The following is a 14,967-nucleotide window of genomic DNA, read 5'->3' on the forward strand; positions in this document are numbered from 1 at the left end:
CACTTATGACCCCTGCGCCTGGTTTCCACGCGTGCCCCGGCTTTTACATAACTTAGCGGGTATTCAGATACACTCCGGACTATCGGGTCCAGAGGTTGAAGCAAAAAGGTCCGCTAAGACAAATGATTTACAATCCGGCTAGGGACAAAATATGTCCTTTGAAGTACAAAGTCACTTAGATTGACTAAATTCGTCTTCTATACCATCCAACAGGCTGTCTAGCCTACAATCCTGTTGGGAATACTTCGCGGCTAATGCTACCTCGTCATATACCAGACTAACGGGGATATCTTTCCCGTTTGACCCTACAGGTCCGACCTCGGCCATGTGGTTCGGGTCAGCCTTGGTGTATCGTGTCTTCACCATGCCCAGGCTTCCCTTGCACCTTGTCAGCAGGCCGATATCTTCCATAATCGGAAGCGCCACCGCACTCCCTTGAGCATCTTGACAAGCTCACCCATGCCTCTTGGCAGGGAGGCGGACGACCACAAGGCCTATGAAATACCGTGCATCACCTGCCGAACTTGTCCATGCAGTTGTGAGAGATCTTGCAGAAGATCGCCTGCAGATCCGGGCATCTCTTCTTCGGGACGACCTGTCAGCATACCTACAAACATAATTCTATTAGCCCGTTTCTTCAACGAACTGTATAAAGGTTCGTTCGAGCACTTACTAAAAATGCCGCGTCGAAGCCTCTCATTCTCCTTCACGGAGTCATCAAGCTGCGCCCGAACATCTTTTAGTTCGACGCCCAGCCGGGTATTCGCATCCTGGAGATCATTTTTCTCCCGTGTAACCTTTGTAAGCACGCTCTCTCCAGCCTTTAGCTGACGTTGAGCATGTTGCTCATCCCCCGATACGATCTCCGGATTACCTCCGGGATTGTTTGCAGAATCTATTGTTAGATTTGCATGCGTACTGAATACTAACTGGTATATGTTAGTACATTCTTTTCGATCAAGACAAGTATTACCAGGCGAGGCCTTATTGGACTCCTCCATTCCGGCAACTGCGGCCTGTAGCTAGGCTTTGCACTCCTCCAGCTCTTTAGACAGCTGGGTATTCTTATCTGTAAGAACCTATGCATATAATTGATCCTTAAATCAGTTGTGCCTACTGTTTCAGGTCTCAGGGGTACTGATATACATACTTATCAGATTTTCTTACTCGAATATCCTTTACATACTGATCCGTAGCTCTGGCAAGGACATCTTGAGCAGCTCGGATGTACGCGTCCCCTGAGATGAAGGCATTGAACGCCTCTTCAGAGAAATTAGGGCCGCCTAGTGTGGCCCGTCGGCGCCTATGATTCATGGCGCTCTCCACTTTGGAGTTTGTAGCGGATAATCTATCCGCATCCGCTGTAGGAGGACCGTCCGGCTTTGTCCCCTCATTGACCTCCACCCTTGGGTCCAACCTTGGAGTCCAGCTGGTGGAGGCGTGGCCGGAAGGCTACCCGATACAGTCCGGTGAGGGCTTTTTCTGCCAGGAAACCATGGACATTGTTATATTTTGAAAGACGATAATTATGTAGCAGATTTTTAATCATACCTCTGTGACGGCGTCTCGGTCCTGACTGCCTTCCTTGTAAGCCTACCCGGCTTTGGTGCCCCTTGTTGACGAGTCACCGCGGGTTCGGCACGGTGCCCCGATGGCCTTCCCTATAAAACGCAATACATGTGCGGTGGCTAAGGCGCAAAGAGGGGATCCTTCCTGGAAGTTGGGACTCCGGTTTTACTTACATGTGATGCAGGGAGTAGACCAGGATAATCAGCTATGATGGCGACCAAGGCACCGTCACAACTTAACTGATAAAATGTCCTGTCAACGAGCTCCACAAATATGTCCGGATCTTCTTCAAGTCCGGGGTCGAGGGCCTGGTCGGGGTCCTCTGGCTGTGGAGGTGGGCTGCGGACCTCCCTCATAGCTTTTCGCAGTTCCTGCTATGAATTGGCAATGTAAATATTTGGGACGGAGAATGCGGGAAAGACTGGAATAAAACATAGCAGCTCACCCAGCTTGGGGGGTTGTACATGGAGAATCCATCCCGTGGCTTAATACGGATGAACTCCTCTTCTTCTCCTTTGTACAAATCGGACAGTATTTTTGCTAGAGCGACAGCGGAGTCCGGACCTTTACGCCCGCAGCGGGTGGCGCCGTCTTCTCCATTGAAGTGCCACATGGGTTTCCCCCGATATTGAAGTGGCTGCACTCCCCGCATTATACATATTGACATAACCTCAATTATTACCAGTCCTGATTTGGCCAACGTCTTTATCCTGTCCATCAGGAAAAGGACCTCTCTGTTATCTTCCTCCTGGGGGCTCCAGGGGTGCCAGCTGTGGCGTTTCTTCAACGGGGCGTTTGCAAACTCAGGAAGGCCCAACTGAATAGGGTCCGGAAGGGGGACGTCCTCTATATCAAACCACTCTGAAGGACAGTCTTCGGATGTCTTCTTCGTAGTACCGGACAGGTATCCGGTCCCAGCGATGCACCATATTTCGGCTTCGCCCACTTGATATATTGACCCCTCCTGTGTGCGGGGTACAAGGCAGAATAGCCTCTTCCATAGCTCTAAATGAGCTTCGCATCCCAGAAATAGCTTGCAGAAGGCGACATAGCCTGCAATATGTAATATGGAGGCAGGAGTGAAGTTATGCAGCTGGAGGCTGTAGAACTCCAGGAGACCGCGGAGAAACGGATGGATTGGAAATCCGAGTCCCCTCAGCAAATAATGGACAAGGTATACCCGCTCCCCCTTGGATGGGTTGGGAAAACTCTCCGCTTGCTCCCCGCCATTATAAGTGGCTAGTCCGGCTCGGACGGGGACCATGTACGCAGGCGGGAGAAACCCCTGGGTCTGCAACTCTACCAATCGGCTATGAGGGACAGAACACTTCTCCCAATCGCCTGGCTTAGTGGTACGGGAGCGAGAGGAGAAGCTGCGACGGCCGGCCATGATGGGATGGCTCCTTCCGGGTGCGCTCTGATGAATACTCACTAGGGGAGGATGGTGTGATTTGGATCTGAGGATCCCCATCTCTTTAAATAGACGATTTACTTACATGGTCAGGGTGGCAAATGTAAAAATGCCCCAACTTCTCGCATTCGCTCGACACGTGGAGATAGCCATTATTAAAGCACATAAGCCGAGGAGTGCAACATTAATGGGAAGCCGGACACTGCTCGTTACAATACACTACTAGGGAAAAGCCTATACACAGAATCTTACCAGCAGCGCGTTTTAGAGAACCGCGCTGCTGATAGGAAAATAGTAGTAGCGCGTCCACCGCGAACCGCGCTGTTGCTATAATTGCCATGACCTCGCCCCCCCCCCCGCTAGTTATAGCAGTAGCGCGCTTTATTGAACAGCGCTACTGCTATAAAAGTTAGCAGCAGCGCACTTATGGGAAAACCGCTACTGCTAAGATCAGCCCACAAGTTTAGTCCCACCTCGCTCCGTGAACAGGGTGTTTACCACCTTAAATATGTTATTTCTGAAACTACCACAACCAGTTGGTCTTCACTGAACACTATGTGTAAAATTTGTGGCCGCAATATGAGTCCTCTCCAGTTCCTACCGGATAGGACTCATATTGACAATTCAGATTGTACACAAAAAGATCATTGATGGCCAATGTATTTTTGCATTGATGCGTATTTTTTGTATAGTTACACTTAGCAGTAGCGGTTTATGTGCAACGCGCTACTGCTATTCTGATTATCTGTAGCGCGTTTCGGCAAACGCGCTATAACTATCCCTACCTTATCCCACGCACACGACCGGCGCCCTCACTCACACTCTCACTCTCGCCCCCCGTGCCGATAACCGTCGTCGTGCGTCGCCGCCGCCGCCGCCTTCGTCCGTCCGCCGCCGAGGTACTCCCCTCCTTCCGTCCCTCCTGCCTCCTCCTCGCACATCCTCCCTCCGCCTGCGGCCGCCCTCCCTCCTCCGCCGCCGCCCTCCTCCCTCCGCCTGCGGCCGCCCTCTCCCTCCTCCACCGGCAGCCCTCCTCCCACCGCCCTCGACCTCGCCGCCCCTAGCTACCTCTCCATCGCCCTCACCCCCTGCCACTAGTTAGTACTAGATTTAGTAGTTGTAGATGTTAATTTAGGGTTCATAGCTAGTACTAGATGTTAATTTAGTTAGTACTAAATTTTTAGTAGTAGTAGATGTTAATTTAGGGTTCATAACTAGTTTAGTAAGCAAATTAATAAAGTAGTTGAAGTAGTTGAATTAATAGAACTAATGTATTTTTAGTAAGATAATTAATATAACTAGTTGAACTACTTTATTTTTAGAAAGAACTAGTTTTTTTCTATTTATAGTAAGTTTATATTTAGTAAGAACTAGTTGAATTAATAAAACTAGTTGAACATGTCATATTTGTTGTTATTTTTTAGTTTAAGCAATTATTCGGGATGTATTAGTGATAACTTGTATGGTTTCAGGTGACCACCGTCGTCTCCGTCACCGACCCCCTCTGACATACCCGCCGTCGTCCCCTTCACCGACCCCCTCCGACATCCCCGCCGTCGTCCCATTCACCGACCCCCTCCGACATCGAGGTGAGACCGACCAAATATCCTTGTATATCTTGTGTTGTTGCTCAAATAGGATATGTGGTTGCCCAAGTGGCCCTTCATGTTCAGTTTACATCTCCGAGTGGCCTATGTTTTGCCGGAGTGTTGATTAATTTCCGTTTCGGTAAATTTCAGGCGCTCGATATGTCCTTTTTTAGCATGACTTGTGCTAGAATTATGAACGTAGGAAATGTCGTACTCGGACGACGACAGTCTCCCAGGGGAGTGTAGCTGGTGCCACGACGATCGAGGTATGTGCGACATGTTCGTTCGGCTGGACGAAGATCGGCGCTTCAGCATTAAGCTCGAGGAGACCTTCGATTGTGAAATGGTACGCAACAACGACAACTGTTTTTTTCGTAATTAAGCAAGACTTCAAGTATTTCAACGTCTAATTTTCTTATTTTACAATTCGACTAGCTTATCCCATGCCATGCAAGATGCTATGTCTTGGAGAGGATGGGTTTTGAAGACCATGAAAATTTCGAAACACAGAAAATACACCTAAGGACCCATCATGATATGGATTTTGAAGTAAATCTGTGCAATGCTCAGAGCGTAACCCATTTTGGTTGCCAAAATTGGGAAGCAGTTTGCAAAATGTATGGTTTTTATGAGGGTATATTGTCACCATGGATCTTGGTGATCCTGACATCGAGCAAGACAATATGGACATTTGGGTCCTTGTTGATACGCTTCCGATTGTACCACTATGTGAGTTTCTCAAACATAGTTATTAACTAATTTATAGTGTTTATTTCAAAATAGTTGATAGCTTATTTGCATTGACAGCTTATTTTGATTCTTCAAAGACTGTGCGGAAGATGGTAGATAAAACCCACTACACCGATGGCACCGAGTTAACGTATAAGGAGAAAAATCATCTGATCACATTTTGTACTCTTCTTGAGAATTACAATAACTATTATCGAACTCCTCAAAATTATGGTGAATACGTGCCACTAGTGCATGTGTTGAACCACGGTAACTTCTGCATCTTTTGCATCACTTCTAAAACTAGTACATCACTGCTAACTAAGATTGTGTGCCTCATCTGATGTCTCTGCATGGTCGCCTCTCAGTTCTGAACATACTACCAGGTAAATCTACGGAGCTCACCTGTGCATATCGGATTTCTAAAACCCGTGAACACATGTTCATCAAAGAATGGAAGAAATGTATGGACATTCGCAAGGAGGTTCTTGGAAGTAACATTCAGCGAAAGGCAAGAATTGGAGACAGGCTAATCTCCATTCTCCATAATGGAGAGTCACAGGCTATCTTGTTTTTTTTGCTATTTTACCTTAGAAAATGTAGTAGGTCTTAATCGAATGTAATAGGTCCTATGAGGTACAATATGTTTATTATGTGGTAATGTGTTAGAGTTGATAATGATGATCTTGAGGAGGTGTTATGTGATGTCAATGATCAAAATGATGATCTTGAGGAGGTGTTATATCACAATGATGTATTATGATGATAAGTTGTTAATGATATGATGATGATGATGATATTATTATATCATTGGGTGAAAGAACCGCGGATTAGTTTCAAGTGGATGGACATCCACTTGAAACTAATCCGCGGTTCTTTCCCCTCGTGATGTAATAACTCATTATGATGAGTTAAACAATCTCTAAATTCCTATTGTATGAAAACTTGTGTAAAGGTGTATGAATACAACATGACATAAAAAAGAAACAAAATACTAAATAATAGTAGTAGCGCGGGAAAGGAGAAGCGCTACTACTAATTACCAGTAGCACGGTTTTGAAGAAGCGCTACTACTAAGTCAATTTATCAGTAGCTTGGGTCCAGGCGCGCTATTGCTAAGCATTAGCTGTAGCGCCTTATCAGTAGCGCTCCTGCCCGCGCTGCTGATAGGCCTAAAACCCGCGCTACTGCTAGGCTTTTCCCTAGTAGTGATAGGTACTCAGGGATTTTGGAAGAAGAACCCGCCTTGCAATGCCGAAGACAATCTGTGTTCCGGACTCATCGTCATTGAAGCCTGGTTCGAGGGCTACTGAGGGAGTCCTCGATTAGGGGGTCCTCGGACAGCCGGACTATATACTTTGGCCGGACTGTTGGACTATGAAGATACAAGATTGAAGACTTTGTTCCGTGTCCGGATGGGACTCTCCTTTGCGTGGAAGGCAAGCTTGGCAATTCAGATATGTAGATCTCCTTCTCTCTAACCGACTCTGTGTAACCCTAGCCCCCTCCGGTGTCTATATAAACCGGAGGGTTTAGTTCGTAGGACAATAACAATCATAATCATAGGCTAGCTTCTAGGGTTTAGCCTCTACGATCTTGTGGTAGATCAACTCTTGTAATACTCATATCATCAAGATCAATCAAGCAGGAAGTAGGGTATTACCTCCATCGAGAGGGTCCGAACCTGGGTAAACATCATGTCCCCCGCCTCCTGTTACCATTAGCCTTAGACGCACAGTTCAGGACCCCTACCCGAGATCCGCCGGTTTGACACCAACACCGAATGCTTGCACTGAGGGCTTCGTAGAATAGTCGGGATTTGAGCCAGGAGTAATCTAGGTTTCCCATGTTGCAGTAGGATCTGGAGTCTAGGTTGATGGTGTCCTTGGTCAGCTAGAGCGGACGCCATTGCCGGGAGATGGCGGATGTGCGGGCGGCGTCCCTTGGCGATAGGAAGGAGAGAATGGAGACGAGGAGGTCATCGGTGAGGCTGGAGAGATTGGATCCAGGAGGAAGAAGGGGAAGGGACTTATATTTTTATTTCTTACATGTATGAATCATGATTTTTTTGGGTTAACTATCCTTTTGCCCTCAGTGGTGTTCATGTGCTCAGTTTTGCCCTCAGATGCGAATTGTGCTCAGTTTTGCCTGTAGTCCATGCACAACTACTATGACGAGGCCAAAGGCCAGATTTGAGTCCATTCCGTCTGCTGGCGTTAGTGGTTGTGGGTCCGGAGCTTACACGTGGGACCGCATGGACGTGGGTCCGGAGCTGACATGTGTGCCCGTGCAACAAAATCCCCAAAATCTCCAGTGGTGTCTGTGTTGATGCCCACTCTGCCCATCCGCCGGCTGGCTGTCCTGTGCCGCCACCGCCGCCACCTGCGCCGCAGCCAGCACCTGCCCCGCCACCAGCTGCACGGCCTGCTCTGCCACTACCGTCCTACACCGACGCTCCACTACAATGCCCGCCACCTTCCTGCGACGCCACTTGGGGGGCGCCCGCCACCTGCTCGACCCGCGACGCGGCCTCCTTCCGTGCGCCCAGCCGGAGCGCTCAAAGGTGGGGGGCTGCTAGAGTTGTTTGAACTAGGAGGACGAACCCTAGGGTGAAATGGCGAGCAGCGGTGACCCCGGAGTATTTGGTGAAGTAGGCATCGGGCCGGAGATCCGCCGCGTCCACGACTGGGTTCCCGAGGGGTAAGTCATGCCTCTTGTTTAGATTGAGCTTAGTTGTGCATTTGAATACTCAATTCAAGTAGGTTTGCCCAATTAGTGTGCTGATTGTGTCTCGTTTTTTCGTCGGTTAGGATGGAGTTGCAGTTTGCTATCTTGGTGCACATTAGAAGGGACCGGTACATGTTCGATGCAAAGGATAAGAAGAAATACCAAGGAGGGTTCGATTATCGGTTGCCAATGGCTAGTAATTGGAGTTTCAGACAATTTGGGGAGGTAATTTGTAGCCAATATCCTTGGGGTTTGCTTGATGAAATGGTATACAAATACTATGATCGGGAAAATAAATGGGTGACAATTAGTAATGATGAAGAGCTGGCTACCATGTTTGTTAGGCATAAAGAGAAAGATAATTTTCATGTGAGGCTGCAAGCTGATGTGCTTGAGCAGGCATTTGGACCAAGGATGACAGGTGCAATATCTCAGGGAGAACCAAGTCGTCGTAATGGCATCTTTAGCCAGAACAGTTCAGTTGGTGCACGACGACGTGGTGGCTCGACAAGTGTAGGCAACGACAGTAGGGTCCCCCTTGAAGTGGAGCCTGATGACTACAATTCTGGGGTTGATGAAGAGAAGCTATATTCTGATGTTATTCGGAATTTACGATGGGCACCTCGGGCTGAAAACCAAGATGAGGCTCACAATGCAGTCCGTGTGGATGATGACGCGGTGGGTGAGAACGAATACCTTGCAGCTGCTGAATGGGACCCTTTGAACCCTCATATGGAAGAAGGTATAGTTTTTGCATCCATGAATGAGTGTAGAAATGCACTTGTGACATACTGCATCAAGATAGAACGTACTTTCAAAGTTGACAAGAGCGATCAAGTACGTTACAGAGTGCACTGTACGACTGAGGGTTGTCCATGGAGGCTGCTCGCATCTAAAATGTGAAGTAACACTAATGTTCAGGTCAAAGTGAACCCTTTTAAGCACACATGCCAGGAATCAACCCTTAGGAAGGATACAATCAGTAGAGCCAAGTCAAGATGGGTGGCAGAAGAAGAAAAGAAGTGGGTGAAATAAAACCAGCAAGTGGGTCCAAAGGAATTGCAGAAGAACATCAAAGATAAGTTCAAGATAGATTTACCATACATGAGGTTGTTCAATGGTAAACAACATGCTATGGATTCTATTTATGGTAACTGGCAGGAAAGTTTTCAATTGTTGTGTTCATTCAAAGGTGAAGTGGAGAGGACAAGCCCAGTTAGTATTGTAGATATTGATCACCACATCGTGGAGTACACATTCAGGGGAGTGACAAAGACCAAGGTATGCTTTAGGAGGGTTTTTGTCTACTTTGAGGCTTATCGCTGGGGGTTTTTGGCAGGCTGCAGGCCTTATTTGGCTATTGATGCCACTTTTCTCACAGGGAGGTTTAAAGGACAGTTAGTAGCACCTTGTGTAGTTGATGCAAATAGTTTTGTATTTCCAGTTGCCTACGGTGTGCTGGAGACAGAGTCTGAGGAGAGCTGGACTTGGTTTTTGCATAATCTGCGCTGGGCTATTGCACATCCCAATGGGTCAGTCATTCATATAGATGCCTGCAAAGGTTTAGAAGTGGTCGTGGACAATGTGTTCCCTGCAGTAGAGCATAGGGAATGCATGCGTCACCTTGCTGCAAATTTCATGAAGAAATTCAAAGGAAAGGTGTATACCGACAATTTATGGCCAGCATCTTTGACTTGGAGTGTGAAGAAGCACAATTACCACTTGAGGGAGTTATACATGAATCCCAAAGTGAAAGAATACTTGGAAACACACCACTCCAAGTTATGGGCCAGAAGCCAATTCAGTGAACTGAGCAAAGTTGACTATGTGCACAATAATCTAGCAGAGTCTTTCAACTCAATGATCCCGAAAATAAAGGGTCATTATGTGGTGGTTTTGCTTGACATGATAAGGATAGAATACATGCAGAAATTTCATTATCGTGCAGGAATAGCTGAGGTAAAATTCATGGGCCACATTATCATCCCTGCCGTGATGAATGAACTAAAGCAGAAAACAACAGGCTTGGAAATGAACATGACTCTTTGCTCGGGTACCAAAGCAGAGATATCATATTTGGATAAAGAGAAGAGGGAATGGAGATATCCAGTGGATTTAGAAGCTAGAACTTGCAGTTGTAGGCAATGGCAGATAACTGGGTTGCCATGTATTCATGCCTTGTTTTTCATCACTTCTCTCCCTCGTCCAGCAGGGAACATACAAGAGTATGTGCATGATTACCTCTCTGTTGCAAGGTTCAAAGACACATATGCTTATGCCTTGCCTGCTATGGAGGGAAAACAACAATGGGACATGGTGGACCCTGGATTCAAGCTTTGCACTCCAGTTCTGAAGAGAGCAGCAGGTAGACCAAGGAAGAGTCGAATCATACCTCGCAGCAAAGGAGCTGGACTTGGAGAGAGGAAGCGTAAGTGCACAAGGTGTGGTGGATCTGGTCATTTCGGTAAGTATTGTGATAACACAATAGATCCAGCATTCGGAGAGAGTTTCGATGAAGGCTTCGATGAAAATGTTGGTTAGCAGCCGGTTGCCTCAACAGATGATGAAAATGATGGTCAACAGCCGGTTGCATCAGATGAGGATTTTGTCGAGGTTCCAAATGATGATGGTCAATAGCCGCATGATTTTGACGATGATCCAGAATATCCTCCAAATAATGATTCAAGTGAGGCTCCAAATGGTGATCATGGTGATCCAAGTGAGGCTCCAAATGGGGATCATGGTGATCCAAGTGAGGCTCCAAATGATTATCCAAGTGAGGCTCCAAATGGTGACCAACCATCTGTTGTTGTGAGTTCTGCTAGGTATGTAAATCTTGCAAGGGTCAAATACTACTGTACATTTATCACTTGACATGATCTCATTACCATTTATGTTTTGCACAGCTCTATGATATGTTTGAAGAAGACGCGCAAGGTATGGACAACCAAGAGGAGAAGAGAAGAAGCAATGAGCACAAGGTGCACGAGGAGCAAAGTTATGGCAAGAAGCTCAAGGAACAGACAGAAGCCCCAATGCTATTTATGAATAATTATGAAACATTATGAATAATGTTGTATTTCTGTTGGATGATGTTGGATCTATGTTAGAACTATGTTTGACATGATGTTTAAATCTGTTGGATGATGTTTGAATGAGCACATGGTTTTTCCTTTTTTTGATTTTTTTAATTTTGTTTTGGTCATTTGAATTCTAGCCAAACCTAACTTTGACAAAGATTTAAACAAGTCTAAAACATCAAAATGAAAAACTAAGCTTGGACCCTTCTTAGTCAATCCAAAATGAAGATGTGGTGAGGTTTTTAAAATTTTCATGAAAAATGTGCTAAAAAGAGGGGTCCAAAGGTAGGGTAAACGACCTCATTTCTGAGCAAGGTTTTTTTTACCTTGTCTAAATCAGCCAAATAACTTTCCTACACATATATTCTATATATACAGAATATGTGCATTGGTTTTCCATTTTTTTTATTTTTTAATTTGTTTTGCTCATTTGAATTCTGGTCAAACTTAACTTTGACCAAGATTTAAACATGTCTAAAGCATCAAAATTAAAAACTAAGCCTGGATCCTTCTTAGTCACTCCAAAATGAAGATATGGTGAGTTTTTTGAAATTTTCATGTTGCTACGTCTTGAGCTTGCGTTGGTTTTCCTTGAAGATGAAAGGGTGATGCAGCAATAGTAGCGTAAGTATTTCCCTCAGTTTTTGAGAACCAAGGTATCAATCCAGTAGGAGGCTCCTCAAAAGTCCCACGCACCTACAAAACAAACAAGAACTCGCAACCAACACAATAAAGGGGTTGTCAAATATATTTTTACTATTTTATAATATGGATTGGAAAAGTAAAGATACAAATAAAAGTAGATTGAAAAATTATATGATAAAAGATAGACCCGGGGGCCATAGGTTTCACTAGTGGCTTCTCTCAAGATAGCATAAGTATTATGGTGGGTGAACAAATTACTGTCGAGCAATTGATAGAAAAGCGAATAATTATGAGATTATCTAAGCATGATCATGTATATAGGCATCACGTACGTGACAAGTAGACCAACTCCTACCTGCATCTACTACTATTACTCCACACATCGACCTCTATACAACATGCATCTAGAGTATTAAGTTCATAAAGAAAAGAGTAACGCATTAAGGAAGATGACATGATGTAGAGGGATAAACTCATGCAATATGATATAAACCCCATCTTTTTATCCTCGATGGCAACAATACAATACGTGCCTTGCTGCCCCTGCTATCATTGGGAAAGGACACCACAAGATTGAACCCAAAGCTAAGCACTTCTCCCATTGCAAGAAAGATCAATCTAGTAGGCCAAACCAAACTGATAATTCGAAGAGACTTGCAAAGATAACGTAATCACACATAAAAGAATTGAGAGGAGATTCAAATATTTCTCATAGATAAACTTGATCATAAACCCACAATACATTGGATCTCGACAAACACACCACAAAAAGAGTTACATCAAATAGATCTCCAAGAAGATTGAGGAGAACTTTGTATTGAGATTCAAAGGGAGAGAAGAAGCCATCTAGCTAATAACTATGGACCCGAAGGTCTATGGTAAACTACTCACAACTCATCGGAGAGGCTATGGTGTTGATGTAGAAGCCCTCCATGGTTGATTACCCCTTCGGCGGAGCGCCGGCGAAGGCTCCAAGATGGGATCTCGCGGATACAAAAGGTTACGGTGGTGGAAATAGATTTTCGTGGTTGCTCCTAATGTTTTTGGGGTACATGGGTATATATATAGGAGGAAGAAGTAGGTCGGTGGATGCCCGACGAGCCCACGAGATAGGGGGCGCACCCAGTAGGGGGGGGGGTGCCCTCCACCATCGTGGCCTCCTCGATTGCTTATTGACTTGCACTCCAAGTCCTCTGGATCACGTTTGTTCCAAAAAGATCGCTCATGAAGGTTTCATTCCGTTTGGACTCCGTTTGGTATTCCTTTTCTTCAAAACACTGAAATAGGCAAAAAACACAATACACGCTGGGCCTCCGGTTAGTAGGTTAGTCCCAAAAAATGATATAAAAGTGTATAATAAAGCCCATAAACATCCAAAATGGGTAATATAATAGCATGGAACAATCAAAAATTATAGATACGTTGGAGACGTATCAAGCATCCCCAAGCTTAATTCCTGCTCATCCTCGAGTAGGTAAATGATAAAAACAGAATTTTTGATGTGGAATGCTACCTAGCATAATTCTCAATGTAATTTTCTTTATTGCGGCATGATTGTTCAGATCCAAATGATTCAAGATAAAAGCTTATAAAACATAAAAATAGTAAAACTTCGAAGCATACTAACAAATAATCATATCCTATCAAAATAGCATAGCCAAAGAAAGCTTATCCCTACAAAATCATATAGTTAGGCCATGCTTCATTTTCATTACACAAAATACTCCCATCATGAATGCTACCTCTTGAGCATTGCGTTGGATTTCCCCGAAGAGGAGAGGATGATGCAGTAAAGTAGCGTAAGTATTTCCCTCAGTTTTTGAGAACAAAGGTATCAATCCAGTAGGAGACCACACACAAGTCCCTCATACCTACACAAAACGATAGCTACTCGCAACCAACGCGATTAGGGGTTGTCAATCCCTTCACGGTCACTTACGAGTGTGAGATCTGATAGAGATGATAAATAATATCTTTGGTATTTTTGATAGATAGATGCAAAGTGAAAAGTAAAAGGCAAAGTAAAAACAAAGCAAGTAAATAAAGTGATAGAGATTGATATGATGAGAATAGACCCTGGGGCCATAGGTTTCACTAGTGGCTTCTCTCAAGAGCATAAATATTCTACGGTGGGTGAACAAATTACTGTTGAGCAATTGATAGAATTGAGCATAGTTATGAGTATATCTAGGCAATGATCATGTATATAGGCATCACGTCCAAGACAAGTAGATCGAAACAATTCTGCATCTACTACTATTACTCCACTCATCGACCGCTATCCAGCATGCATCTAGAGTATTAAGTTAAAAACAGAGTAACGCCTTAAGCAAGATGACATGATGTAGATCGATAAATTCATGCAATATGATAAAACCCCATCTTGTTATCCTCGATGGCAACAATACAATACGTGCCTTGCAACCCTTTCTGTCACTGGGTAAGGACACCGCAAGATTGAACCCAAAGCTAAGCACTTCTCCCATTGCAAGAACTAGCAATCTAGTTGGCCAAACCAAACCGATAATTCGAAGAGACTTGCAAAGATAACTCAATCATACATAAAAGAATTCAGAGAAGATTCAAATATTTTCCATAGATAATACTGGATCATAAACCCACAATTCATCGGTCTCAACAAACACACCGCAAAAAGAAGATTACATCGAATAGTTCTCCACAAGAGAGGGGGAGAACATTGTATTGAGATCCAAAAAGAGAGAAGAAGCCATCTAGCTACTAGCTATGGACCCGAAGGTCTGAAGTAAACTACTCACACTTCATTGGAGGGGCTATGGTGTTCATGTAGAAGCCCTCTGTGGTAGATGCCCCCTCTAGCAGAGCTCCGGAATAGGCCCCAAGATGGGATCTCGTGGATACAGAAAGTTGCGGTGGTGGAATTAGGTTTTTGGCTCCCCTTCTGATCTGTCGGGGGTACGTAGGCATATATAGGTGGAAGGAGTATGTCGGTGGAGCAGTAGGGGGCCCACGAGGTAGGGGGGCGCGCCGAGGGGGGCGCCCTCCAGCCTCGTGACCGCCTCTGGAACTTCTTGGAGTAGGGTCCAAGTCTCCTGGATCACGTTCTGTGAGAAAATCACGTTCCCGAAGGCCTTTCCTTTTGGCCTTTCCTTTTTTTCTTCTGGCCTTTCTTATTTTTTTTCTTTGGGCAATGCTCTAATAATGATGATCATCACACTTCTATTGATTTCAACATAAG

The sequence above is a fragment of the Triticum aestivum genome, chromosome 2B, assembly GCF_018294505.1.
Source record: "Triticum aestivum cultivar Chinese Spring chromosome 2B, IWGSC CS RefSeq v2.1, whole genome shotgun sequence".
In the NCBI taxonomy this organism is placed as follows: Eukaryota; Viridiplantae; Streptophyta; class Magnoliopsida; order Poales; family Poaceae; genus Triticum; species Triticum aestivum.